The sequence below is a fragment of the Mustela erminea genome, chromosome 4, assembly GCF_009829155.1.
Source record: "Mustela erminea isolate mMusErm1 chromosome 4, mMusErm1.Pri, whole genome shotgun sequence".
NCBI lineage: Eukaryota > Metazoa > Chordata > Mammalia > Carnivora > Mustelidae > Mustela > Mustela erminea.
Window position 1 is genome coordinate 73,431,416 of NC_045617.1, and position 27,720 is coordinate 73,459,135.

Below are 27,720 nucleotides of genomic sequence, written 5' to 3' on the forward strand. Positions count from 1 at the left end.
CTAAAGTGTTCATACTTCATTAGGTATATTAATGGTTAACTAATAAAAATGAAAATTTTAGAATAAGGGAGTCACTTTATATCTCTCTGAGGAAAATGACAATAGCCTTCAACAAGTTACAGAAGTCTGAAGTTCTACCAAATGAAAATTATTAGTTAAATTAATTAATTACTAACAAATAATGATTAGTTAATTAATTCCTAACTATCTCTAGGAACTCAGGACTACCACAATATGACAGAATAAATTTTCAGACCACTAATCTTGGCATAAACTCTACAGATAACACTGGGCTGTCAAAATCCACTAACGGATGCTTCCATTCTGTTTGATAGTAGCTAAAGGATATTCATTTATGTCAACTGTTTCTTTGTTACAATGTCCAGAAATTCTAAGAATCATTTTTTTAATAAAAAACTGAGGTCAAATCATCTCTAATAAACAGCCTTTGTTTCAAGGACTTTGAACATTTTCTGAGGCACAGTGTTAGTTCTCAAAAGCCTTGAGATGCCCTAGAAACTAAGAGGCATGGCAGAGAGGAAGTGAGTGCCTTACCAGTGACACTGGTTTGGAGTCTATGAAGTTTTAAGACCTAAGAATAGATTCAGATCTAGGGTTTGGCAACATTGTTTCTTTGTCTTTTGCTTCCAGATCAGAGCTGAACAGTGATCTTCCATTTCTCCAATGGAACTCTGCCCTTCTTACAAAGTTCCTTATTGACGAAGCAGGGATAGAATCTGTGGGTTTGAAGGAATCATTAAATTGTTCTTCTGAATACTATACCAATTAATTTTATAACAACATATGGAAGCGAGACATACCAGGATGAATAAAATTACTGAACATTCTAAAGATGCTCTCAATGTTTAAATAATTGAACAGAAACACTGAAACAATATGATAGAAAGTCATCCTTTCATTTATTCCTTTTCTTCCATTCTCTGATTTCACATATCATATTTTAAGAATATACATGATTTGTTTGTGATACAGATCTTGAAAATCTTGGTATAACTGATATGCATGGGTTATGATTACAACTTCTATGGCATTATTTGCCTCTCATAATTAAGATTGTCATTACCATACCAAGTCAACCTATATTTATTGAACTTCTGTGCACACCACCATTTTACACATCATAGAAACCTGGTCCTTCATCCCTAAGTATTAAAACTTGGTTATAAAGAAAAACATACATGATTTGAAACATTTCTAAAGTTAGCAGTCAGTGAGCATAAAACAATATTGTAATAGCACAAATTAAATACATTACATATTAAATAGAATCAAAGAAAAATAACAAACTAGACAGACTGGAGAATAATATTTCTGACCACAGATGGTACCCATGTCCCACTCAGCAGAAGAAGCTTTTTTTCCAAGTTTCAGGTTTCACAAGCCCGTTCTATGACCTAGAAGACATACGTCATTTTGTTCAGTGAGACTAAAACCCTGCTGACGTTGTCAGTCCTGGTGGTGGTGGTGGAGCAGGGAGAGGATGAAGCCTCTATCACCCTAACCTCAGATACTCAGCAGGAAGAAGGAATTTATCTAGGTTTATAGAAATTCATCAGAAGATTAATAGTTTTTTTAACAAACTAAAAGATCCAAAGAAATTCTATGCTCAATCACCATAGAATAAAAGAGCTCAGTTTTTCATTCAACAAATATCTGTTGAGGACATGTATGTGTCAGGCACTGTTATAGGTGTTATAGCAAAACTGATCAAATTTCTTCCCTTGGTGCTAACAGTGAAGTGGCTGAAGAGAGACAAGAAACAAAACTATAAATAAAAGACATAGGATGCTAGGTGGTGATAAGAAATATGTTGAAAAATGAAAGAGAAAGAGAAAAGAGTGCAATAGAAAGCAGACTCTATTTAAATAGGATGACTCGGGAGTCCCCATTGGGAAGAGGATATTCAAACGAAGATCATAAGGAGGTGAGGAGTTGAACTTGTAGGCATCTGGAGGAAGAGTTGTCTAGGCAGAGAGAATAGCAAGTGCAAATGTCCTGAGACAGCAGTGTGTTTAGTATGTTGGAGGCACACCAGAAAGGCCAGGGTAGCTGGAGAAGAATAAGGAAGAGAGAGGGAGTGAAAGAAAAGATAGACTAAGAGGGTAATGGGGAACCAGACTGTGTAAAGCCCTCCAAAATGTTTTAAAGAATTATGCTTTCATTCCAAGTAGAACAGAAAGCTATTACAGTGTTTTAAACAAAAGAATAATAGGATCTTTCACGTTTCAAAGGGAGTGCTCTGACTCCTGTGTTGAAAATTAAAAGTCTAAACATATAATCCTCCCTTGCATTGGAAATAAGGAGTCCATAAAATGATTACATATGAATTGAAAAGGAAAATGTCTTGTCCTTTGTACAAAGATGAGGCTGATTCATATTCACTTAGGTATGTGGCTAAAAAATGGTGGTGAAATCGGAACAGATCCATCCATCCTCTCTAACTTTGGTACCTTCATGACTGGTTGTACACACTGAGGAGCCAGCTGGTCAGGATTATGTGCTTCCCTCCCACACTAGAGAAGAAAGGAAGATGTGGGCCTCAGGAACTTGTTATTGGCAGAAGCAAGTTGCACTACTTTTGTCTCCTCCCACTCCTACTTAAGCAAAACTCAGCTTGCTCTCAACAGCAAATAAACAGTATTTTATTAATAAAAAAAAAAAGTAAGACTTCTTTACTTCAATTACTTTCTTTAAAAAATAGAGCACATATTCAGCAACTCTAGATCTCAGAGTCATGAGTTCAAGCCCAACATAGAGCTTAGATGGGCATAGAGCTTACTTTAAAAAATCTGTAACACACATTCATCAGAGTAAAACTAAATCCCAAACCTGACATCCAAAACTTCATCTACACAGTGCTCTTCTTTCCCATATTTTCTGTTTTTCCTGAACATGGACAATGAGTTTTAGCCAAACTGGGCAACTGTTGTCTGTTTCTTTGTTTATGCTGTTGGCTCTGCCTAAAATGTTTCCAGAATTGCCCCTTCTCCTGGTTCCCAAAAGATCCAAAATGAAGCAACAAAATGAAGTGGAAAGATCAAGAACTTAAATGAGAAGCCCTGGGTGAGTGGTTGCTAAACTTTGGAGACATCACTCAAACTTTCTCAACCTGTTTCACTACCTGCTTTACCTACTAACAGAGTATTTCATACACCAAGCAGACAATGTATGTGAAAGTCCTTGCAGATTGCAAAACACCACACTAACTTAATTAGTCAATAAATACTTGTTCCACTGAAAAGGAAAGGTTGGAAATAATAGAGGAAACATGGGAAGGTATTTAGGAATAAGAAGCACAGTGGTAAATGCTAGCACAGAGGGAGTCTATGACTGCTGAAGCATTCTCCTTGTTTTTACTGTACCTGGTCATATGGTGGAGAGAAGGTAATCAATCCTACCCCTAATATTTATGGGGCTTGGGCCAAGAGCACAAATGGAGGCCCATAGTCCACGTGTCAGATACCTTGATAACAATAAAACTGCAAAATATACATATAACTACAATTTTTTTCCTAAGAAAGAGAGACAGCATTAGTGTGTGTACATACTCAGTCTCAGAACCACAAGATCATGACCTGAGACAAAATCAAGAGTCAGATGCTTAACTGACTGAGCCCCCCAGCCACCCCTATAACTATGGTTTTGTAAACAACTGGAAACATGAAAAAAACTGAAGTTGGCAGAATTCAATTACAGTTACATGTGTCTACTGTTCTGCTTATAGACTGGTGTGATGAATGTTAAAATACAGACAAACATCAATTAATAAATTATCGTAAGTTCCATTACACTTACTTTTCTTGCCTTCATTTTGACAAACCACTAAGGGTGTGCACAGAAAATATACACAAAATTTGAAGCTTTGTTACCAAAAAAAGAATATAAAATATCCCATTAATAATTTTGGCATTAATTACTTACTGATATGGTAACATATTAGATTAAATAAAACATTAGTGAAATTTAAAAAATATATACAGCTCGCATTGACTTTCACATATTTTAGATAAAACCAGGTACTAAGCAGTCTAAAGCTAATATGAGATAACGCCCCTTTTCATTTTATTTCTGAGACAGGGAAGATGATAGAAACTTCCATCATTGCTCCTTCTTGAACAGACATAAGAAAACGTCAGAAGCAAGTGCTGGAGGTCAAGAACCTGGCTGAGAGGTGGGAGGCATAAGTCAGCCAAAGTCCACCTTTTTCTGGCTGTGCCCTCATTTTTCCCTTTCAGGGTTACCATGAGCCTGATCCTTAGACTGTGTAAATGAGTGGTGAGGAGGACTCTGAACCAGTGTTGGCTCTGTGGGCAGCAGGAGTCTGTAGCACCTGAACATGGCATGATCTCAGACCACCCAGAAAACTATACCCAGAAGGACCTTCCTCCTCACAGAACCTTGAAATACTGGGAAAAATTGTTTTCTAAAGTTACAGGAGGAAAGGAACAGGATCCAAGCCACCTCCCACAAAACTGTATTTCAGGTTTTATATAAGTCAGTGAGTATCTTCTGAAATCAAGGACTTCAGAGTTCCCAGAAATAACCCTGAAATTGAAATGTAACTGTAAGTGACAATAAGCCTGTCAGGTAGGTTCTCTCTATCCGTAAGCATAGCACTGATATGAATTATAATCTTGCTAATTCAAATAAAGATAGCCGATTCAGTAAATCAAACTTCAAAAAAAGTAAATTTCTCTCCTTTTCATCTGGATTATTTAGAGTATGAAAGTAACTTAGGGATTTGGAACATTCAGGACATGTAGGCATAGAATAGAGCTTGGGGTTTGATCACAGGTAAAGTTAATTTCCTTCTTGCCAAAAATGGAGAGTTCCTTTTCTCTCTTTTCTTTTCTTTTCTTTTTTTTTTAATTTTTTGGAAATGGAGAGTTTTAGGGAGACATGCTTAAGCTATCTGTGTGGAGTCTGCTCTTTTCCTAGCAGACTAGGAAGGAGGGAGGAAAAAAGGTCAATGTTCACTTCTCCACGTGGCCTCAGAGCAGAGCAAGATGAGAATTGAGTGGGCAGAAGGTAAAATCATAATAAGAGCAATGAAAGCAATGTCTTTCTCAATGTCTTCCTTCCCCCGTCCAACCCATGAACACATATACATACCACCTTGTGGGAGAGAGTCTAAATGCCAGGATAGTATCCAAGACACAATTTTATTTTCATCTAAAGGGATACAAGTGGGAGGACCTCCCATTGTCCTTAACATCGTGGGTAGTGAAGTACTTAAAGAAAAGCTCATGGTGAGTGCACAGAGGTAACCGGGATGGTGAAAGCAGAATTATGAGATTCAAGACCCAGGAGTAACAGGCAGGGATTTGTAAAAGGCCAAGTCAGGCCAGAAGGTCAATCAGTAGCCTAAGACGTGTCAGACAGAGAAAGAAAAAGCCTGTTGGCACTGAGTGGCTGACCAAGCGTATAAGAGAATGTTGTTTGCACAAGTGGGAGACAAAGGAATAATACAATTTGTCTTTTAACGAATGGGATACAGAACTCCTCTTCCTGAGCTGTTAAATTTAATATGCAGCTCTAGGCAGGTAGAGAGACAACTGAGAGGAAAAAGATCACACTAGAAAGGACTTAAGAACCTTGTCTAAATTTGAGTTAAATGTAACAAAAATGGGGTGCCTGGGTGGCTCAGTTAGTTAGGTGACTGCCTTCAGCTCGGGTCATGATCCTGGGATGGAGCCCCGCATCAAGTTCCTTGGTGGGGAGCCTGCTTCTCCCTCTCCCTCTGCCTGCCGTTCTGCCTACCTGTGCTCTCTCTCTCTCCCCCCCTGTCAAATAAATAAATAAGTAAACAAACATACAAGCAAATAAATAAATAAATATATTTTCTAAAAAAATGTAACAAAAACATCAACAAATGCCCATAGGCCTTTTTCTCACTAGATCACAATGAAAAACTAAAATGGCAAACTTTCTGATTTTTTAACTCATCTTTTTTACCTTATAATGTAAAAATAATTTTTCTAATTAAACATTTCTAAAAGAGATGATATTTGCATGATCACTTAGTAGTTTCGAATATGAGGAATATTTTGCTTTTAAATTCTGGTCTAACAGAGTAATTTGGAAATCTGCTAAAAACATTTACAGGATCATGTTTGGGCAAAAGACATTTGATAACTATTGAAGTGACCATAAGAGAGGTATATAATTGATAATATAGGCCACTTGGCACATCATGAAAAAAAAAAAAAAAGATTAGAGTTCAGAGCCCCTTGCCAATCATTTCCAGTACTTTGAACCTCTAACTTGAAATTTCCACACCCCTGATACATAATTTTTATCATTGTAAAAGGTTAATTATTAATTAATTTACTAATTTTAAAAAGTGAAATCGTGCAAGTTGTGGGGGTACAGGAGGGGAAGAAGGAGAAGAAGAGGGAGAATCTCAAGCCAACTCCACACCTGGCATACCCAGCCCAGAGCTCAATCTCCCAACACTGAGATCATGACCTGAGCCGAAACCAAGAGTCAGATGCTTAACCCACTGAGCCACCCAGATGCCCCCAAAAAGATTATTTTATTTTTTTTTTAAGATTTTATTTCTTTATTTGACAGAGAGAGATCACAATTAGGCAGAGAGGCAGGCAGAGAGAGAGAGAGGAGGAAGCAGGCTCCCTGCTGAGCAGAGAGCCCGATGCGGGACTCGATCCCAGGACCGTGAGATCATGACCTGAGCCGAAGGCAGCGGCTCAACCCACTGAGCCACCCAGGCGCCCCCAAAAAGATTATTTTAAATTTGAAAAAATACCACCTCATTATATAGTCATTTTCATATATAGAAAATAAAAACATGCATTAAAAAGACAATTATAGCGAAGTCTCACTGGTGTGTTTGTTTATGCTATGTGGTATGTTCTTTCCTCTTTCTTCTGTTTTCTAAATTTTGGAATTTCTTCTGTGATTTAAATGACAAACATAGGAGCAGAAAGAAGTGGTCATGTTGTTGTGCCTAGCCATGCCATTCACTTGGAAAAATCAAGATTTATAGTCATCCTATAGTTTCTTTCCTTGGGTCTCTTGGGATGGCTGAACGAACGAGAGGAAATCCTATGCCTATACAGGTTTGGATATTGTCACATAGGTTAATCATTAAGTCCACTTGGACCTCAGTGCCTGGCATTGCTCTGATTTTCTTCTTGTCTCCCTTCCATTGCCCTATGAGCATTTCAGTACTCCACTTTTCCCAAGCCTTCTTTCTTCCCAACAATTGCCTCACCTCATTTTTAACAACAACAATAACAAAAAAAAAGAGATCATTTGGCAAGAACTGGATCATCTTTCCCCCATGTCCATGCCAGCCATCCAAACTTGACTCCTCCTATCTCAAAGACTGGCTCTTTCTCCTATGCCTTGGATGCTCTCCTCCTACTCCCTTAAGAATTTTCCCTTTGCTTGTTGATGTATCTTAAATATTTTTATCTCTATAATCTCTTTCTCACAAGTCTTTAAATATACTCTCTCTAAAACATCCCCAGTTCAAAATGCCCCATGCTTCCAAGCCACATTAACTTCATAAAATTATCTTTTCCCAGGGGCATCAATGATCTCCTTGTCAGAAATAATTTGAAAAGTTCTAAAATTATACTCAACATTTTTGGAGCATTTAAAGCACTGACTTTGCCCTTCATCTTGACACAGAGCTTCCCTATTTTCCTTCTAGACCTCTGGCTTCTCCCATTCAGTATGCTTTTTATCTTCCTCTAATCTTCCCTTAAGTGTAGATGGGGCTTTTAGTTCTCTTCTTTTTATACTTATTTATTTTTCCCAGGGAATCTCACTCACCACCATAGATTTGATTAACTTCTTTAAATCAGTTTCTTTTTGATTTCTCCCTATATATCCACTATTCCACCTTACTCTAAAAATATTTCTGCACACCCTAGAGGCACAGAATAGGACAGCAGATCCTGCAACTCAGCAAGCATTCAGCTGTGAGGTACATGCTGGTCATCGCATGAGAAGGGACCAAGGAAAGGAGAGCTTTCACTGGTACCCTAAGAAAGCATCCTCTCTTGCCCCATGCATCTAAGGAGATTGAAAAGATTATACTCTCTCCTGGAAAGTCCTTTGTTGGAAAATCCAATCACGAGACTGTCTAGTGTCATTTGTCTATTAACTCCTCAGAAAGAAAAGTATAGAATGTTGAGAGTACATAACAAGGAATCTTGCATAACTGTTGCATCAGTAAAAGCTTCATGAAAAATGTCATTTGTTTAAGAAATGGAGGATGAGTAGGCGTTAGTTAAGCAAAATTGATGAGAAAAGGGCTTTCTAGGCAAAGTGATCATAAAGCTTGGCATGAAGCTTAACCAGCTATACTAATTAAATGTAGGTCTGTGGGTCTAGAGTTTATTGACCAAAAGACCAGAGTCTATTGACCAAGAAGAAGAGAGGGTAAAGAAGGAGCAATATAGGTAGGCTTGAACCAGATCTTAAAGAAGCCTGCTAAGAATGTTGGATCTTGGGTGCTTGGTGGCTCAGTTAAGCCACTGCCTTCAGCTCAGGTCATGATGCCAGAGTGTCTGGAGCCATCCCTGGATCAAGTCCCTGCATTGAGTCCTACATCATGCTCCCAGCTCTGCAGGGAGTCTGCTTCTCCCTCTGACCTTTACCCCTCTCATGCTTTCTCTCACTCTCTCTCTCAAATAAGTAAATAAAATATTAAGAAGAAGAAAAAAAAAAAAGAATGTTGGATCTTATCCTGTAAGCAATGGGAAGCCATTTGGAAGACTTAAATCAAGATTGAGGTTATTTGCATTTTTTAAATGTAGATTTCAGATTTTGTTGTTGTTGTTAACAAAACCAACTAGAACACTAGCATTTTAATTCATAAAAATGCAGACCAAATTCCAAGAATACATTTATTGTAGTCTAATGTCTTCTTTCTTTTTATCTAAACCATACTCAGTTGAGGGCATAGTTATCATTACTTCCTCCATGAAGCCTTCCTTGAACATTTTAGGGCTCAGTGACATACATCTTCTTGAATTCTTAAAGCCACTGCAAAGGTATAATCTCCTCCCAGAATGTTAGCTCTAGGAGGACAAAGATTCCTGTCTGCTATGTCCACTGACATATCTAATCCCATAAAACAGGGCTTGGCCATGGTTGATGTTCAGTAGATATTTGTTGAATGAAAGAATGTACTGCCTTCCATGAGGTTTTGCAATTCAGGGCTTGTAATATCCCTTTTTGAAATGAATTATATTAATTTATTATTAAGCATAGAGTGGCTGAAAAAAAACTAAAATTTTAGCAAACTTAAATAAGTATGTTTATTTCCTTAAGATATAAATGTTGTCTTCATAAATGTTCTACTTTACATATAATTTTATATATTTACATGGAATCGAGCAAATTATACATACATGTTAGATATATGTGTATATTTAAAGCAAAACATTTTTGAAGATATAAATTCACAAATTTGAAGGAAATGCTGAAAAAATTACGTTCCAAGAAATACAGGAAATGGGCTATTTCTGGCGGGTGTCATCCAGAGAAACCCTCAGAAGGTCTTTTTAGGGCTTTCTGTGCTTGTGTGATTTCACTTGAGATTTAGATTTTTAAGAGATGGTAATTGGTACAGTTTGAAAACCATGTATAGCTTGCCCTCTACCCCTTTGAATTTCAGATGAGGAAGGGACAATTTCCAAAAGGAAGAGCAAGTTGCCCTTAACAGACACTAGAGGGACACCTGGGTGGCTCAGTTGGTTAAGCATCTGCTTTCAGCTCAGGTCATGATCCCAGGCTTGAGCCCCACATCAGGCTCCCTGATCAGCAGGAAGCCTGCCTCTCCCTCTCCTTTTGCCACTCCTCCTGCTTATGCTTGCTCTCTCCCCCCTGTCTCTCTCTCTCTGTCAAATAAATAAAATCTTAAAAAAAAAAACAAGTATTTATAACTAACAATTTATTTATAATTTTGTATTATTTATATTAAAATGTAGATCAATGTGATGGATTCTAAAAATGGCCACAAATTTTTTCTCTCCATAAATCCATGTTACTGCAATTTGACTTTACAGATCCCCCCATCAAAGGGTATAATCTATTTTTCACCTTTGATTTTGGCATTAGTAAAGGAGACATGAGCAGCAGAAGTTTGACAAGCACCTGTGTATTATAGCTTGCCCAGAAGAACAAGCACATATAGCTAGTCAGGTCAAAGATGACAGATCACATAGACCGTAGACAAGAGACAAGCCAAGCCATGTCCACTGAGGCTAACCTGGGTTAACTGCAGACACCCGAGTAAGGCCTAGACTCCAAACAGTGAAATCCAAACAAAATTTCATGAGCCAAATAAATGTTTGTTGCTTTGAAACACTAACCTTTGGTGTGATTTGCCATGAAGCAAAATCCAATGGAAAAAGTCAGTCAGTAAATTTACATTTTTAAGCTTAAGGGGAAAAATGAACAAAAAGAGGTAGAGCAAATCCAAACTTAACCATGTGTGTTGTCTCTCTTCCTTGTTTGGCCCCCCACCTCTTTTTTTAGAGAGAGAGAAAGCATGATGGAGGTGGCGGGAGGGTGGGGGAGGGCCAGAGGGAGAGGGGGAGAGAATCTTAAGCAGGTTTGGAGTCTGAGGTGGGGGCTTGATTTCACAACCATGAGATCACGACCTGAGCCTAAATCAAGTGTCAGATGCTTAACCGACTAAGCCACCCAGGTGCCCCATGTTTGACTCTTCTAAATTATTTTTAAGTCAACATAGTACATTTTAGTAAGCAAGTTCTAAATTAACCTATTAATCTCCTTTTGTTATTTATTCTCTTAGTAAAAACCATAATATCTTAGATTTCAGGTAATCCAATTCTTCTGTTGTCAGAGTAACTTATACCTGTTTGGTTGTAGGTTATGTTGTTGGTTGGTGTGTTTGATTTGTTTTAATTTACAGAATGAATATATTATATTGTAGTAAGAAGATGAAGCATAGGTTATGCTTCAAAATATTCAAAGCTCTTTAATTATTTTAGCTTAGTTAAACCTCAAAATAATCCTATGAAGTGGTTATTATCCACCCCCACTTAATACACCAAGAGGGTAAAATTTGTGAATTTTAAATGTCCTAAATTAACACACCTTTGGAGTGGTCAAAACTCAAATAGAGCCCCAATTGTCTCCCAATCCTGTGTTCTCTGCCTACGAGCATGCTGGGACATGCTCTATTGCCACAAAACATGTTCTCACATGTTGGGATAATCTGGAAGGTAACCCTGAAAACCACTGTATATACCATCAATGAGGTCTCACTCAATTTATAACTCAACTAGTGATGTAGAAGCCCTGGGTCTTCTAAACTATCCCCAGAGATGTTGATGACATCAAAAGATTGAAAAAGACTTTGAAGGGTATCCAATATTTATCATATCACACCATAACATACCACATCATATTTGTTTCTCTAGAAATACTGGTTAAAATACTACAAAGGAGGGACACCTGGGTGGCTCAGTGGGTTAAAGCCTCTGCCTTCAGCTCAGGTCATGATCCCAGGGTCCTGGGATTGAGCCCCGTGTTGGGCTTTCTGCTTAGCAGGGAGTCTGCTTCCCCCTCTCTCTCTGCCTTCCTCTCTGCCTACTTGTGATCTCTGTCTGTCAAATAAATAAATAAAATCTTTAAAAAAAATACTACAAAGGAAATAAGATAATTCTTGGCTTTTGCTTTCTCTGAAACAGGTCCAGAAAGACAAAAAGTCTTCTAGAATGAAAAATAGTACTCAGGGTAAAACCCAACATTCATTTCAAAATTGCTCCTTTGTTTATCATAGGATTTTATTCAGATGTGCATCCTAAGCTAAATAATTTACACTACTTAAAGTACTACAATATGACCTCTATAACCTTCAAATGCACTAAGGAAAGAAAACTGGTCACACTGCAATTTCATTTCATCGTGTAATAGCTTGTCTCAGAATCTGGGTACATTAATCCATTCCTAAACTTACTGCATCTTTGTGTTCTAATGTAACTTAACAAGATATCCTTTTTTTTTAAAATATAGCCAGAAATGTTTTCTCTTTTTTTTAATTAGCATATAACTTATTATTTGTTTCAGGGATAAAGGTCTGTGATTCAACAGTCTTACGCAATTCACAGCACTCACCATAGCACATACCCTCCCCAATGCCCATCACTCAGTCACCCTATCCCCCACACTCCCCACCATTCCAGCAACTCTCCATTTGTTTCCTGAGATTAAGAGTTTCTTATGGTTTGTCTCCCTCTCTGGTTTCACCTTATTTCATTTTTACCTCCCTTCCTCTATGATTTTCCATCTTGTTTCTCAAATTCCTTGTATCAGTGGGATCATATGATGATTTTCTGTCTCTGATTGACTTATTTCTCTTAGTATAATACCTTCTAGTTCCATCCACATTACTGTAAATGGCAAGATTTGGGGGTTTTGATGGCTGCATAATATTCCAGTATTCCATAGTGTATGTGTGTGTATATATATATATATATATATAGAGAGAGAGAGAGAGAGAGAGAGTACACTATATATATATACCACATCTTCTTTATCCATTCACCTCTTGATGGATATCTAGGCTCTTTACATAGTTTGGCTATTGTGGACATTGCTCCTATAAACATTGGAGTGCACATAACCCTTCAGATCACTACATTTGTATCTTTAGGGTAAATACCCAGTAATACAATTGCTGGGTCATAGGATAGTTCTATTTTCAACTTTTTGAGGAACCTCCATGCTGTTTTCTAGAGTGGCTACACCAGCTTGCATTCCCACCAACAGTGTAGGAGGGTTCCCCTTTCTCTGCATCCTCGCCAACATCTGTCATTTCCTCTTTGTTAATTTTAGCCATTCTTAACCGGCTTGAGGTGGTATCTCATTGTGGTTTTGATTTGTATTTCCCTGATGCCGAGTGATGTGGAGCTCTTTTTCATGTGTCTGTTGGCCATTTGGATGTCTTCTTTGCAGAAATGTCTGTTCATTTCTTCTGCTCATTTCTTGATTGGATTATTTGTTCTTTGGGTGTTGAGTTTGGTAAGCTCTTTATAGATTTTGAATACTAGTCCTTTATCTGATAGGTCATTTGTGAATATCTTTTCTCATTCTGTCAGTTGTCTTTTGGTTTTGTTGACTGTTTCCTTTGCTGTGCAGAATCTTATCTTAATGAAGTCCCAATAGTTCATTTTTGCTCTTGATTCCCTTGACTTTGGTGATGTTTCCAAGAAGAAGTTGCTGTGGCTGAGATCAAGGAGGATGCTGCCTGTGTTTTCCTCAAGGATTTTGATCAATTCCTTTCTCACATTGAGGTCTTTCATCCATTTTGAATCTGTTTTTGTGTGTGGTGCAAGGAAATGGTCCAGTTTCATTCTTCTGCATGTGGCTGTCCAATTTTCCCATCACCTTTTGTTGACGAGACTCTCTTTTGCCATTGGACATTCTTTCCTGCTTTGTTGAAGATTAGTTGACCATTTCTGGGCTCTCTATTTTGTTCCATTGATCTAAGTGTCTGTTTTTGTGCCCATACCATACTGTCTTGATGATTACAGCTTTGTAATAGAGCTTGAAGTCTGGAATTGTGATGCCACCAACTTTGGTTTTCTTTTTCAACACTCCTCTGGCTATTTGGTGTCTTTTCTGGTTCCATACAAATTTTAGGATTATTTCTTCCATTTATTTGAAAAAAGTTGATGGTATTTTGATAGGGATTGCATTAAATGTATAGATTGCTTTAGGTAGCATAGACATTTTCACAATATTTGTTCTTCCAATCCATGAGCACAGAATGTTTTTCCATTTCTTTGCATCTTCCTCTATTTCTTCCATGAATATTCTATAGTTTTCTGAGTACAAATTTTTTGCCTCTTTGGTTAGATTTATTCCTAGGTATCTTATGGTTTTGGGTAGAATTGTAAATGGGATCAACTCCTTAATTTCTCTTTTTTCTGTCTTATTGTTGGTGTGTAGAAATGCAACTGATTTCTGTGCATTGATTTTATATCCTGACACTTTACTGAATTCCTGTATGAGTTCTAGCAGTTTTGGAGTGGCGTCTTTTGGGTTTTCCATGTAAAGTATCATGTCATCTGCAAAGTGTGAGAGTTTGACTTCTTTGTCAATTCAAATGCCTTTTATTTCTTTTTGTTGTCTGATTGCTGAGGCTAGGACTTCTAGTACTATGTTGAATAGCAGTGGTGATAGTGGACATCCCTGCCATGTTCCTAACCTTAGGGGAATGATATTCCCTTGAATATCTCCAATGAATATCTCCATTGAGAATGATAGTCACTGTGTGTTTTTCAAAGATGGCTTTTATGTTATTGGGGTATGTATTCTCTATCCCTACACTGTGAAGAGTTTTGATCAAGAAAGGATGCTGTACTTTGTCAAATGCTTTTTCAGCATCTATCAAGAGTATCATACGATTCTTGTTCTTTCTTTTATTAATGTATAAACAAGATATTCTTGATCAGTGAATATATAGTATTTCATTTTTTATGTTTTTTAACTTTTTATTTTTAAAGATTTGTTTATTTATTTATTTATTGGAAAACAGAGATCACAAGTAGGCAGACAGGCAGGCAGAGAGAAAGAGAGAGAAAGAGAGGAAGAAGCAGGCCTCTCGCCGAGCAGAGAGCCCGATGCGGGGCTCGATCCCAGGACCCTGGGATCACAACCCGAGCCAAAAGCAGAGGCTTTAACCCAATGAGCCACCCAGGTGCCCCTATAGTATTTCATTTTGAGAAACAAAAAGTCATTGTTGAATCATATGATAAAAAGGTCATATTAAGAAAATAACATGTCGGGGCGCCTGCGTGGCTCGGTGGGTTAAAGCCTCTGCCTTCGGCTGGGATCATGATCCCAGGGTCCTGGGATTGAGCCCTGCATAGCATCAGGCTCTCTGCTCATCAGGGAGCCTGCTTCCTCCTCCCTGTGCCTGCTTCTCTGCTTACTTGTGATCTCTGTCTGTCAAATAAATAAATAAAATCTTTAAAAAATATATGTGATGAAAGGAAATCTGTACTGTCGACAGGTTGCAGCAGAGTGCCAAGAGCTATAGCCAAAAGTGACAGGTGTCCTGAGTGATAGTAGACACTGATTGGACAAGTACAGATTTTACAGTAATTCCCATCATTTGAGCAATACTTAATTGTTTAATTAGCACCTCTGTCCTTATGAACATGCCCTACAGGCCAAAGAAAATATTCTCACCTGGCATTGTATTATCTGATTACAAGTTCTGTTACAAATTTCCTAGTGTGTTTTTTTTTAAAGATTTTATTTACTTGAGAGAGAGAGAGAGCAAGCACAAGTGGGGAGTGGTTGGGGACTAGTGGCAGGGGGAGAGGGAGAAGCAGGCTTCCCGCTGAGCAGAGAGCCTGATGTGGGGCTCAATCCAAGGACCCTGAGATCATGACCTGAGCTGAAGGCAGACAGTCAACTGACTGAGCCACTGAGGCACCCCGTTCTGTTGATTTTTTTTTAAATCCACGGAAGTGCTATTAGATTTTTTAAAATGAGCCACACATTTGTTAAAAAGAGTATTTTTATATTTTTTATCCATTAGAATAGCAAGCAAAAACAGGGAATATATCCAGAATGCCAGAATAAATCTTTGAGTTTATATTAAATGTTAAAACATAAACTCTTTTAAATGGCTCCATAAAACTAATAAAAGGGAGATAACTGATTCCAGGGTTGGGGCAAGGAATGTACAAGGTGTGCCTGGAAGCCATTGTTATGCCAGAAATTAAACTTCTACCTTGGCAGTCTGAGATGTTTTAATTATCTAAGTAAATAAGGACAGTAATAGCAAATAAAACAGGAATTGATGGTCTGGATGGGGATAGATAGAGGAGATTAAAGGATTATTCCTTAGAGTCAGACAAGAACTAGTAACCTTGAAAAGAATACTGGAGTTGTAAAAATCATCATTTTGCCTCTATTGTAGTATACACCGGTTTGAGTGTATACAATCAATGGATAGATATGAAGGCAGGGGGAGGGGATGATTTGATAAAGATCATCATCATCAGTGTTTGCATGGTTTCACAGTGTCTCTCCACATATTGTTTATGAGTTTCAAGTGGGAAATTAGTAATTGCACAGTGGAGAAACCAGACAACCCACTGACCAGTGGTCAAAAAACATCAGTAAGGAGTAGTAGATAGGCATCATGTGCCTCCAGATACAACACCCTGAAAGAGTCACATCACTTCTGTAGCATTCTGGACAGGAAGGCATTACCTAAATTTAACTATGAGGAAATACCAGACAATTAAAAATTCAGGAATTTTCTGTGAAATAACTTGCCTGTATTCTTCAAAATATCAATGTCATTAGCGGGAGAACTCTTCCCGAGAGAAGACAACTTCCTGAAATGTGTGATCCTAGACTAGTCTTTTACCAAAGGAAAAAAAATACTCTGAACTTTAGGAGAAAATTGTCAAAATTGTAATACAGATTGTGGATTTGATAAAAACTATTGTATCAAAGCAAAATTTACTGAATTTGTTAACTATACTGTGTTAACATACATTATTTAAATTTTTTTCTCTTATAACTTCTGTATGAATTTGAAAACACTTTATTTCATTTTATTATTTTTTAAAGATCCATCCATTTGTTTTAGAGAGAGAGAGTGTGTGGGGCAAAAGGAGAAGGCGAAAGAGAGAAGCAGACACTTTGCTGAGTGTGCAGCCTGATGCAGGGCTCAATCCCACCACCTGCGATCACAACCCAGGCTAAAATCAAGAGTCAGATGTATAAATGACTGAGTCATCCAGGCACCCCAAATTTGAAAATATTTTAAGATAAAAAGTTAAAAAAGAAGAAAACATATAAGAAATATATTATCTTATTCTATTACAATAATTCACAACACTTTTTATAGATTATGTAGATAATCTATAGATACAGTCATAGAAGAATAGACATTTGAACCAAATTAGCAGAAGACCACATCACTTACTTTCAGAGAAGAAGAAGAAGGAGAAGAAGAGGAAGAGGAAGAGGAAGAAGGAGAAGGAAGAGAAGGAGAAAGAGAAGAAGAAGACGGAGAAGGCCAAATCACTTATGATGTAAATCAGTTACCTTTTAAAAAATACATTGGCTGTATTTCTGCCCTTGTGATCTAATTTATTTGTGATATGTATTTTCCTACTTTCTTTTTTTTTTAAGATTTTATTTATTTATTTGACAGAGAGAGATCACAAGCAGGCAGAGAGAGAGGAGGAAGCAGGCTCCCTGCTGAGCAGAGAGCCCGATGCAGGACTCGATCCCAGAACCCTGAGATCATGACCTGAGCCGAAGGCAGAGGCTTAACCCACTGAGCCACCCAGGCGCCCTATTTTCCTACTTTCTTCAGGCCTTATACATCTGCTTCCATTCTAATTTCAATTATTTTAAAAACTAGTATTGTAAGTTACGTGTGTAACTGTTTCAATTAATTAAAAAATGGACAGTACTAGAAAGGTAGACCACACTTCTAACTAAAACTCTAGCGTTAATGAATTAAGTACAGGGGCACCTGGGTGGCTCAGTTGGTTAAGCGACTGCCTTTGGCTCGGGTCATGATCATGGAGTCCAGGGATCGATTCTCTCATCCGGCTCCCTGCTTGGCAGAGAGTCTGCTTCTCCCACTGACCTCTCTCCTCTCATGCTCTCTCTCTCTCTCTCTCTCTCATGCTTGCTCTCTCTTAAATAAATAAATAAAATCTTTAAAAATAAATGAATAAATAAAGTTCAATAGAAAGGTGGTCCAGTTTTTCAGGATTATTATCAATAACAGGAAATAAAGTCTTTTCTTTTTAAGTTAGTATCGCCCCTATATTTATGTATTCCTTTATCTCCTGATTACTGAGAACAAAACAAGACCATCTATATTGGTGAAAAACAGTTTTTTAAAACTACTGAGCAGGCAGAATAATAATTGTTTTACAAATGACTTGACTTTACACATTCTCAAGTGTCTCAAACTGAAATCTGTGCCATATTTTGAACTTGGCAAAGATATTCTACTATATGCGCTATCTATCCTGTTTCCTAAGCTAGAAACCTTGGTGCTTCTTTTTTCCAGCATCCATCCAGTCAAACAACTTCTGGTAATATCACATCACATTTATTCTTTATTCTGCCCACATGAAACGGCTCACCAATTCCCAAACATCATAGGTTCCTTGTATAACTTTGCTTTTGTACATGCTATTATTTTCAAGGATCTTCCTTCTTTCCCTCTGACCAATGACAACTTCTCTCCTATTTCAAGTTCTGTCTCAGATGTTCCCACGAATAGTAGGTAACACCCTATTTTATGCTCCCACAGCAATTCTGCCATTGTTGTGGTATTCTGGTTTCATAATTTATCTTTTTACATGCCTGTGAAATCCTTCAGAACAGAAAACATAACTTAAACATCTTTATATCTCATCCAGAATGGAATGTGCACTATATAAGGCACGTATTTAATAAGTGTGGGATGCATGAATGTAAGAAGACACACAAACAAACGAATGACTGAATAACAGTAGAATGAAATTTAAAAGCTAACCACTTTGGGAGAGTGGGGAGGAGGTAAGAATTTGAGGAAATAAGAGCTAGGAATCTTTGCCCATTTCAGATTTACAGAATATCAATGTGTGTGTGTGGAGGGGGGGGGTGGTTCTTGGTTTTGAATAGAAGTTCCCTGGGGTCTAGAAGAAGAGTTCTTAGATCGGACTTAGGAGTGACTCAAATCAATTGCAGGAAGAAGGCCTGAGAGTGTTGGTTTACCAAGCGAAGCCAGCAGCCACGTCCTGGCAGGAAAGGCCTTCCTTACAAAGACGCCACACCTCTTGCTCAGCAACTCACTGTAAGCTGCTTTTTGACCAATGACAATTCTTCGTTTTCATACATTTTTATAGTGTGGAAAACCTGTCTCCGTCTTTCATCATTCCTTGCCTACCACTCAGAGTCATGTACCAAAGAATTTCATGGCCTTATTCCGTATAAAATCTTACAACTTCACCTTATTTCATGGGAGAACCTTGTATCTCCACCAACACGTAGTCGGGATAGGGAGAGGAACGCCAATGATCCAGAAGTTTCTTTCTAGCTCTAAAACTCTGTAATTCTAATATTAATGACAGTCATATCAGGTTTTGCTGACAACATATGTTAGTTGGTGAGTTGCCGGCTAAAAATTACTAGTCTGTACTATGGGTAAAAGTCTCTGAGATTGATAGTGACATAATGACTCAAGGCGAATTTTGTGTTGGTTGAGCTGAAAGAGGCCACACGCTTAGTGGGCCACCTGACTTAAGTAGACAGCTGTGTCAGAAACAAGCAGTGAGCCCAGCTTGCGTGCTGGAGGCTAGGCCTCTCAGATGTCCTCGAGCCAACATGGCCAACAGAACTAAAATATCCTAAATAGCTCCTCTGTCTCCTAGACTTGGTTTTTGTAGATGTAAAAATAGAAGAACATTGTGGATTAGACCTTCCTCCAGAGAAAAAGGGTAGAAGTTTGTCATCTTCCTTGTGTGAGGGAAGCAGCAGGATGACTGATAGTCCCATTATGTATAGCCAGGTGGTGGTAATATCATGCTGGTAATTTGAGCTGTATGAGAAAGGAGCATTTCTCATTTCTGACTAAGTTCTGGATCATATTTAAAGGATATCAAGCATCCAAATGAGAAAAGAAAACTTTATGTGATAAATGAATGGGAAAATGAATGAGCACCTATCTGTTTGATGTCACATGGGCAAAATAGCTCTCTGACAGAACGTTGCACATCGACAGGGAGCATGATTGGCATTATACACATCTCAGGCTTTGTCAGAGATGGACCCTTTGTAGGTAATGATGAGCTTCGGGAGACAGGGTGATGAACCAGTCATCTGTGAGAGGGGTTGCACTGTCCTTTCCCTCCTGCTAGGAAGTTTGCACCTAAAATTTGCTGGTATGCGGTCACTGTGATGCAATACACATTTGTCCTGCCAATTAGTGTATGGATGAGGGGTTCCTGGTGGCGTGATGGCTCCAAGACATCACATTCTTTGTCATGGAAATAGCTACAGAATTGTAAAAATGTGTGATACTTTCCACACCACACTATAGTTAGTGCCTTGTACTCCTTACTCAGTCACAGTATGGTGTCCAGAGATTTCTTGGCCCTGTAAAGTGTAATTTTTCATTCAAAGACAATTTCTGACTTGTGTCTCTCCTCTTTTCATAAAAGGTATTTCAAGCAATTTATCTTACTAGTTTCAGCGAAGAACAGAATATCAAAATCTGTCTGATGTGTTGAATTAAATTCTAAGAGAGGTGTCACTAGGGGGGCGCCTGGGTGGCTCAGTGGGTTAAAGCCTCTGCCTTCAGCTCAGGTGGTGATCCCAGGGTTCTAGGATCTAGCCCCGCATCAGGCTCTCTGCTCAGCAGGGAGCCTGCTTCCCCTCTCTCTCTTTCTGCCTGCCTCTCTGCCTACTTGTGATCTCTGTCTGTCAAATAAATAAATAAAATCTTTAAAAATAAAAAAAAAAGAGAGGTGTCACTAGGACATTTATATATAATGGAAATATTAAATAAGTTAGGAATATGTTGTATATTGTATACAACAAGAATATGTTGTTCCTAATAAGTTAGAAATATGTTGTAAATTGTATACTATTGTATATGTCTTTCTCCAACATCTTAAAAACTGGTAAGTTCAAGTTTTCTCTCCATTTTCAAGAATGAATGCCACTGATGTCAGACATTAGAATGCAGCTCTTAGAAATATTGCTTTTTCATTTTCCTCTGCTTCATATGGGAAATTCCTAGTTAGTTGGTAATTTACAAACCCTGAGAATTAATTTTAAGTGAACTTTTAAGTTTATAAAAGAAACCAAAAACAGGGCTCCCAAATGGCTCAGTCAGTAAAGCATGTGACTCTTGATCTTGGGGGTTATGAGTTCAAGCCCCACATTGGGTTTAGAGCTTACTTAAAAATAATAAAATAAAATTAAAAAGAACCTACAAAACTGAAGAAAACCACATGGTAAAAAGAGCATGATTTTTTAAAATCAGGTGTCTCTGGCTTTGAATTCTGTGTTTGCTCCTTTCTAGGAATGGGAGGGATTATTTCAGTATTTCCTTCTAGGAAACTGTTTCATCCTCTTTGAAATATGAAAATCATGTTTATGGGCAATATCTTTTTGAAGATTTAATGTAATAAACTGCCAAGCTCCTAGCACAGTGCACCACAGACAAGGCATCAATAAAGATTAATTCCCCACCTACTCCTCCTTTGTTCTTAGTAGCCTTAGATTTTGTTAAAAGAAATCTCTCTATCCCTTTGAATTTCTACATCCAGTAGAATAATAACTGTTGTTAGGCTTTACCCGTTATTTCACTGAGTTCCGAAGTTTTTCACACAAGAAACAGTTTTGGAGCAGGGTGTCAAGAAGTTGACTTAGGGAACATTAGGTCACCATTCTGTTGAGAACTGCCTCTGTACCAGTTCACAAACAGTACTGAACCTCATACTCAGACTTGCACAGTCCTGATGAGTAGCTGTACAATAAGGAGGATGGGAGACAGTTAGAATCCCTCTAACTGGGAAAATTACCAGAGACTTTTCCTGAAAAATTGTTGTTATTCTGGTTTCTGGCCAAGTGCTCGGAAAAAACAAATTTCTTAAGACTTAATTACCTTATTGAGAATGTGTTTCACAAGCTATTTATCCAGCCTCCCGTACAGTATGTCCTTTGTACAAATTTGTCCTCTATTTACCTTTGATCTGGAGAAGAGGGAATATGAAATATACGTTGTTTATCTAAACAGATACACTCAGCTCTCCAGGAAAGAGTAGTCGTGAACATTCCAACAGAATGGAGAGATAGCACTAGGAAGAGAGACTATTACTACTCTTCCTGCTGTTACCACTGTTCTTTCTGTTTCATTTTGTTCGGTAACCACTGTTCTTGTTGCAATTCAGAGAACAAGACAGGCCTGCTGCTCTGCTAATTCATCAATCACCTCAAGGTAGGAAGCAAGACCTCTCAGTGGGACGTCACCATTAATTCCGGAATGCTCTGATCACTTTCTCAACAACAGGGGGAGCTCTAACTCACTCTTCAGTAAACTTTAAACTGTACCATCCATTGAATGGGCATAGAATATAAAAATCTATAAATTCAAAAATATCTACACGTGATATAAAGCATGTATGGAAACATGATCACTTCACAGTTTTCTCCCAATCATAGCCAACTTGTACCCATGGAATAGGGAATACTAACAAACCAAGATAATTATTTATATTTAATTTAACAAGGGTAAAAAAGTTGAAAATGTTGCTTGCTTTTGAATGTTGTATCTTGAGATGTTGCTTAAAATGTGAGCCTTCCAGGGGGCACCTGGATGGCTCAGTCAGTTGAGCAGCTGACTTCAGCTCAGGTCATGGTCTCAGGGTCCTGGGATGGAGCCCTGCACAGAGCCCCACACTGGGCTGCACGTTCAACAAGGAGTCTGCTTCTCTCCCTCTCCCTCTGCCCCATCCCTGGCTCATGCTTGCTCTCTCTTTCTCAAATAAGTAAATAAAATCTTTTAAATAAAATAAAATGTATTATATGCAAGCTAATAACTCCTTTCTATTAGGTAACAGAACTGATGCAATGCCACGCTATACAGACTAGAAACCCCTAGATTATGATCATGTAATGACACTGTATTAATCTGAAGGGAATGAAGGGAATGGAGAGCCTTTGGAGACCTAAAAAATGACTCAGTATAGATCTAACACCACAGTCAGATCTGACATCTCTTTCAACAAAGAATAACTGGTGTTGTAGAAGTTTCTAAAGTTTCTGCTACTAATATATATATATATATATACATATAAGGCATAAATCTAACTGGTCAATCTTAGTTCTTATGCTCGTATTGTAGTTACAAAGAAATTTGTGGGTGAAAGTTTTCTGGCTTCTACCTTAGGAAGGCAGGACTCATAATGTCTATATCTATAGAAATATCATTGTCACCATAGCCAAATCTATTTGATCCAAGGATGTATTCTAGAGCCAAACTGGGGTAGTGTAAACCTTGACAGTTGGATATTTTTCTTTCTTCTTGTGATGCAATTGCCTAGTTTAGGCTTTGTTAGCAGAGGCATCCACGTCAAAGATGTATCCACAACAAAAATGGCTATCTCAAATAAACACTTTGTTAACCATACATCTAGACAATGAGTCAGGCCACCTACCCACCCTGAACCTCCTTTATTTTAGAGATCTTTGTTGATTTCAATAACTAACCATTAGGGCCACTTGTTTTTTTTTTTTCCACTTCCCATGCTTTAAATTCCCACTCTCTTGTTTTAAATTCACCAAATAAAGAGTGAGCTTATGAAACTCTAGGCCTTCACCCCAACAACAGTAAAACCAGAATCCCAGGCCCATCCCATACATCCTCTCTCCCTCTCTGTCCCCGTGTAATTTGGGGTGTTTCATGCACTTCGCAGGACTCGCAAGTCCTAAACCCTTTTTCAAAGTTTTCTGGTGGTTATTGCTGAAAGGGTTTTGCAGTTATGATGAGAACAGGGCTGATCTAGCCAGAACAGAGTTCATTATTAGGCTGAGCCTGGAACCAAACAATTGGCACCATCAGGAGGACTGTATTCCTACCATTGCAATTAAAAAAGGGGAATGTCCTTTACCTGCAGCTTGCTTAACTCAAGTGGATATTATCGTCTGGGAAAGGATCTCTTCTTGATGGGAGCTTTTCATGCTGCTATGTACTTTGGCATGGTGCCTCTACTGTGTCTTGTCTGCCAAAGGACTGATGCCCATAATAACCCAACAATTTCCCCCAGAGTGGTGTGATCAAGGCCTCACAGTCTCATAAGAATGTAGACCACTAATTATAAAAGCTTTAATTGATGACTCATGTCATGAGAGTCTTCCAAGCCTCAAGGCCAAGAACAGTTAAGAAGGGTAGGTTGGACTGCTAGTCTATTGTCACCCCCCAAGGAAAGGCTCTGGGCTAAAGGCACAAGAAAAGGATTCCCCCCTTTAAAGAGGATGGGAGAGGGGCACCTGGGTGGCTCAGTGGGTTAAGCCTCTGCCTTTGGCTCAGTAATGATCTCAGGGTCCTGGGATCGAGCCCCACATCGGGCTCTCTGCTCGGTGGGGAGCCTGCTTCCCCTTTTCCTCTGCCCATCTCTCTGCCTACTTGTGATCGATCTCTCTCTCTGTCAAATAAATAAATAAATAAATAAAAATCTTTAAAGAGGATGGGAGACCTTTATCTGTGACTACTGAGTCAGTGGGTTGTACTGAGAACATGAGTTCTAACCCAGAAGAGTGAAAATAATCTTACACTGGCACACCAGAGGAAAAATAAAACAGACGTTTATGGTCCCTGGGTCACCACTTCATTCAACACACTCTTTGTCCCCTGATCCAATGGAAAATTGTGGGTCTAATCTCTGGCACAGTGTTGCTAAGAAAAACTTAGTGGACAAATATAAATGTTCTGAACATCTGGTGCTACTGCCTCCTAAAAATGACATGGAGGGGGATGACTGGGTGGCTCAGTGGGTTAAGCCTCTGCCTTTGGCTCAGGTCATGATCTCAGGGTCTTGGGATGGAGCCCCACATTGGGCTCTCTGCCATGCGGGAAGCCTGCTTCTCCCTCTCTCTCTGGCTGCCTCTCTGCTGCTTGTGATCTCTGTTTGTCGAGTGAATAAATAAAATCTTCTTAAAAAAAAAAAAAGAATGACATAGAGGTATACCACCTCCTTAATAAAGCAAAACCCTATAGAAGCTTCCTGGGAGTTCCTGGGTATTGCCATGGCATGACAATGTGTCAGAACTCTAATATTGTACTCTGGAGGCCTCAAGGCTTTCCCCAAAGACCATGTGGATATCCTGCTTGCAGATTAGACCCCAGTTCTAGAGGTTAACTGGGACATCCTGGAAAAGAAAGTGGCTGTCTACAAAGTGGCATCAGTCAAAATTTCCTAATAACCATAAGTAGGAATAAGGCAACAGGGGAAAATCAAGAAGTAGAAAGTAAGATCAGAAACTATTTCTTAACTGAAATTTAAACTTTTCTTAAAGATGTTACGCAGTAGGAAGTAGGTGAGGAGCTTATTGGTCTTTGTGGGGTTTCATATGATTGGTTGGGAATGGACTCTGAAATGTTGCACATGGCTGCCAAAATGTGTCCACTGGCCAGTATCACTAAAGACCCTAAAATCCATAGCCTTCTTAAAGATCCACCCAGGCTATATGCTCATTTCCTCCAACATACCAGAGCTCTGCAGTCCCCTCCACTTTTCTCTGAAAGGGGTAGAGCTCAACAACAGGCCTCAAGAAGTGTCCCAGCCACCAAAGGAAAAGCTGACAGGGTTTTTGATGATCTCCAGGAAATGGAAAGGCAAAGGACCCTAGGGCAATATTTCTGTACCAGGGCCCCCCACCCTTTCCTTTCTTGGATATTTAATGCCTGGCACTGTGCCCATCCCCCCATCATAGTCACTGTTAAGGCTCACAGTGCATGGAAGACATTAAGATGAGACCCACTTCTTGTGGCACAAAACTGGCACAGTCCAATGGCACATTTCCACAACCACAGTGATCCAAGGGACACAGTCTTCATTTCCAACTCCAAAGAGGTTTCATCTGACCCTGAGTCTAGAAAATTATTTTCACAAGCTCTTTCTCTTAATTACAAGGCAGCACCATTATATTTTATGAGGACTGACGAAACCAACAAGAGGCCCTACCCCCCTGTTTCTCCCTCTCCCTCTGTCCTCCCCCTCTCTCACTCTCTCTTTCTCAGATAAATAAATAAAATCTTTTTTTTTCCCTAAGATTAGTTGTCAAGGACAGATACTAGAGTCTTCTCCACAGATATTTCTTAAAAGCTCTAGCCATTGGAGCAGGTAACCTTAATTTGTTCTATCTGCCAAAGACAATATTTCAATTCAACCGTTATTTATAAACCGGTGAGTTTTATATTGTTATACCTGATTCCTGGCTACAATTTGGAGGGAAAGGTATAGAGTCTCGGTGTCTGTCTGTGTGTTTATGTATGTCTGGAGAGGTGTTATCTATATGTGCCTCCCCCACCCCTTCTCTACCTCTGGATGGTATTGCCAAAACTAATTTATGAAAAAGCTCTATTTAACTGGCTTAAATAAAAATAAGTGCTTATCAAATTAAATATTTCTAAACTCTCATAAATATAATAGAAACTAACCTAAATGTGTTTCATGTTCATGAGATCTGAGATAATCTTTGGTAAATAAAAGCTAGTTTAAGTTTGTTTGTTTAATTAAAGTAATCATGTCTTCAGAGATCATCATTAAATATAATGTAGATAGAACTTTTATTCTATCTGGGTTTTTTAGTCAAATAAACTCATTGATATCTGTTATAAAATTCTGGCTAGCTATGTTAATGCCTCATAAAAATTTTTATAAGTAATCTAGATAGGATCTTAGGTACAAGTAAATAAATGTAAGTGTGATAAATGTTTTCAAGTTGTTGGGTCCCCAGTGTTGGGTCTCCCAATAATGGGTCCGTGATTAAAGGAGCAAGACTGATACAAAGCGAAGGTCAAGTAAAGCTTTATTTTGCACCAAGCATTGAGAATCAAACCAACTGGCTGGGGCCACGCCTCTTACAGAGTGCACGACCCCTCCCTACCTCACAGACTAACTTTTATAGAGCAAAGGCCATGAGGTTGTGTCACACACAGGTGGTGAATGAGATTGTAACACACAGAGAAAGCTGCACAGTCATGCTAGGTCACACATAAGTGACCAATTGAATTACAATTTACCCTATAGTAGACATTTGAACCAGCCTATCACCTTGGTGAGAATTGGGTACCCAAAAGGCAGGGCCGAAACTCCTTGGTAGCTAGGGAGACAGTATGCGTGCTCTACTGATTAGATGTCTCCACCTGACCTGACTCATCCCTGCATTCAGGCTATTATTTCCACCTGACCTGACCCACCCTTGTATTTGGGCTTTTTTACCTGGGACTGGTTTCCTGGACTTGCTTTTAAATAAGTTCCCCTGAGGGGGGCGGGGGGCAGGGTCAATTTAAGTTTTACTGTATAAACAACAAAATGGCTATTCAACTGAGGTGGGGCCACTCTGGCTGAATAGGCCCTTACAAAGTGAAATTTTCAACAATTATGTTTTATGATACATCTACTTACCAAACCTCTTTGGTGATTTACATCCTTTGAGTTCTGCTCAGTTAAGTTTGTGCACCACTGTCTTTATCTGGGTTACTTGCGAAAACTGAGTCTTCCCTATTAAGAGCTAAAAGGTTTTTGTTATTTTAAAAACTATGTAACTTTCTGTGTTTGCCTGCAAAGTCTTAAATTACCACTTTGGTTGAACAGATTACTAAGTATTGTTTTCCAGTGAACTGTGATTCTTTTCAATCAAGTGTTTTAAAACCTTTTGATTTTTTTTTTTTTACAAACTTATCAATAGTTCAAATTCTAAATAAAATCAATTAAACTACCCTAACTGGAACTACCTTTGGGAATTTGCAGAGAGTTCCTAAAACATCTCAAAAGATTTGTTCTCTCTCCTTATAAAAAGAGAGACATTAGGGGCACCTGGGTGGCTCAGTGGGTTAAGCCTCTGCCTTCGGCTCAGGTCATGGTCACAGGGTCCTGTAATGGAGCCCCACATCTGGTCTCTGCTCAGCAAGGAGTCTGCTTC

General features: G+C 38.6%; 2 long non-coding RNA genes across 2 annotated transcripts in view; both read right to left on the reverse strand.

The window, feature by feature from the left end:
* LOC116588480 overlaps window positions 1-27,720 on the reverse strand; it is a 104,495-nt gene that overhangs the window by 37,744 nt on the left and 39,031 nt on the right. The window lies entirely within an intron of this gene.
* Window positions 657-25,779, reverse strand: LOC116588481. The gene is made up of 3 exons (XR_004284962.1): window positions 25,283-25,779; window positions 21,680-21,767; window positions 657-737 (listed from the first exon to the last, which is right to left on the reverse strand). It is a non-coding gene; the product is annotated as an uncharacterized LOC116588481 (long non-coding RNA).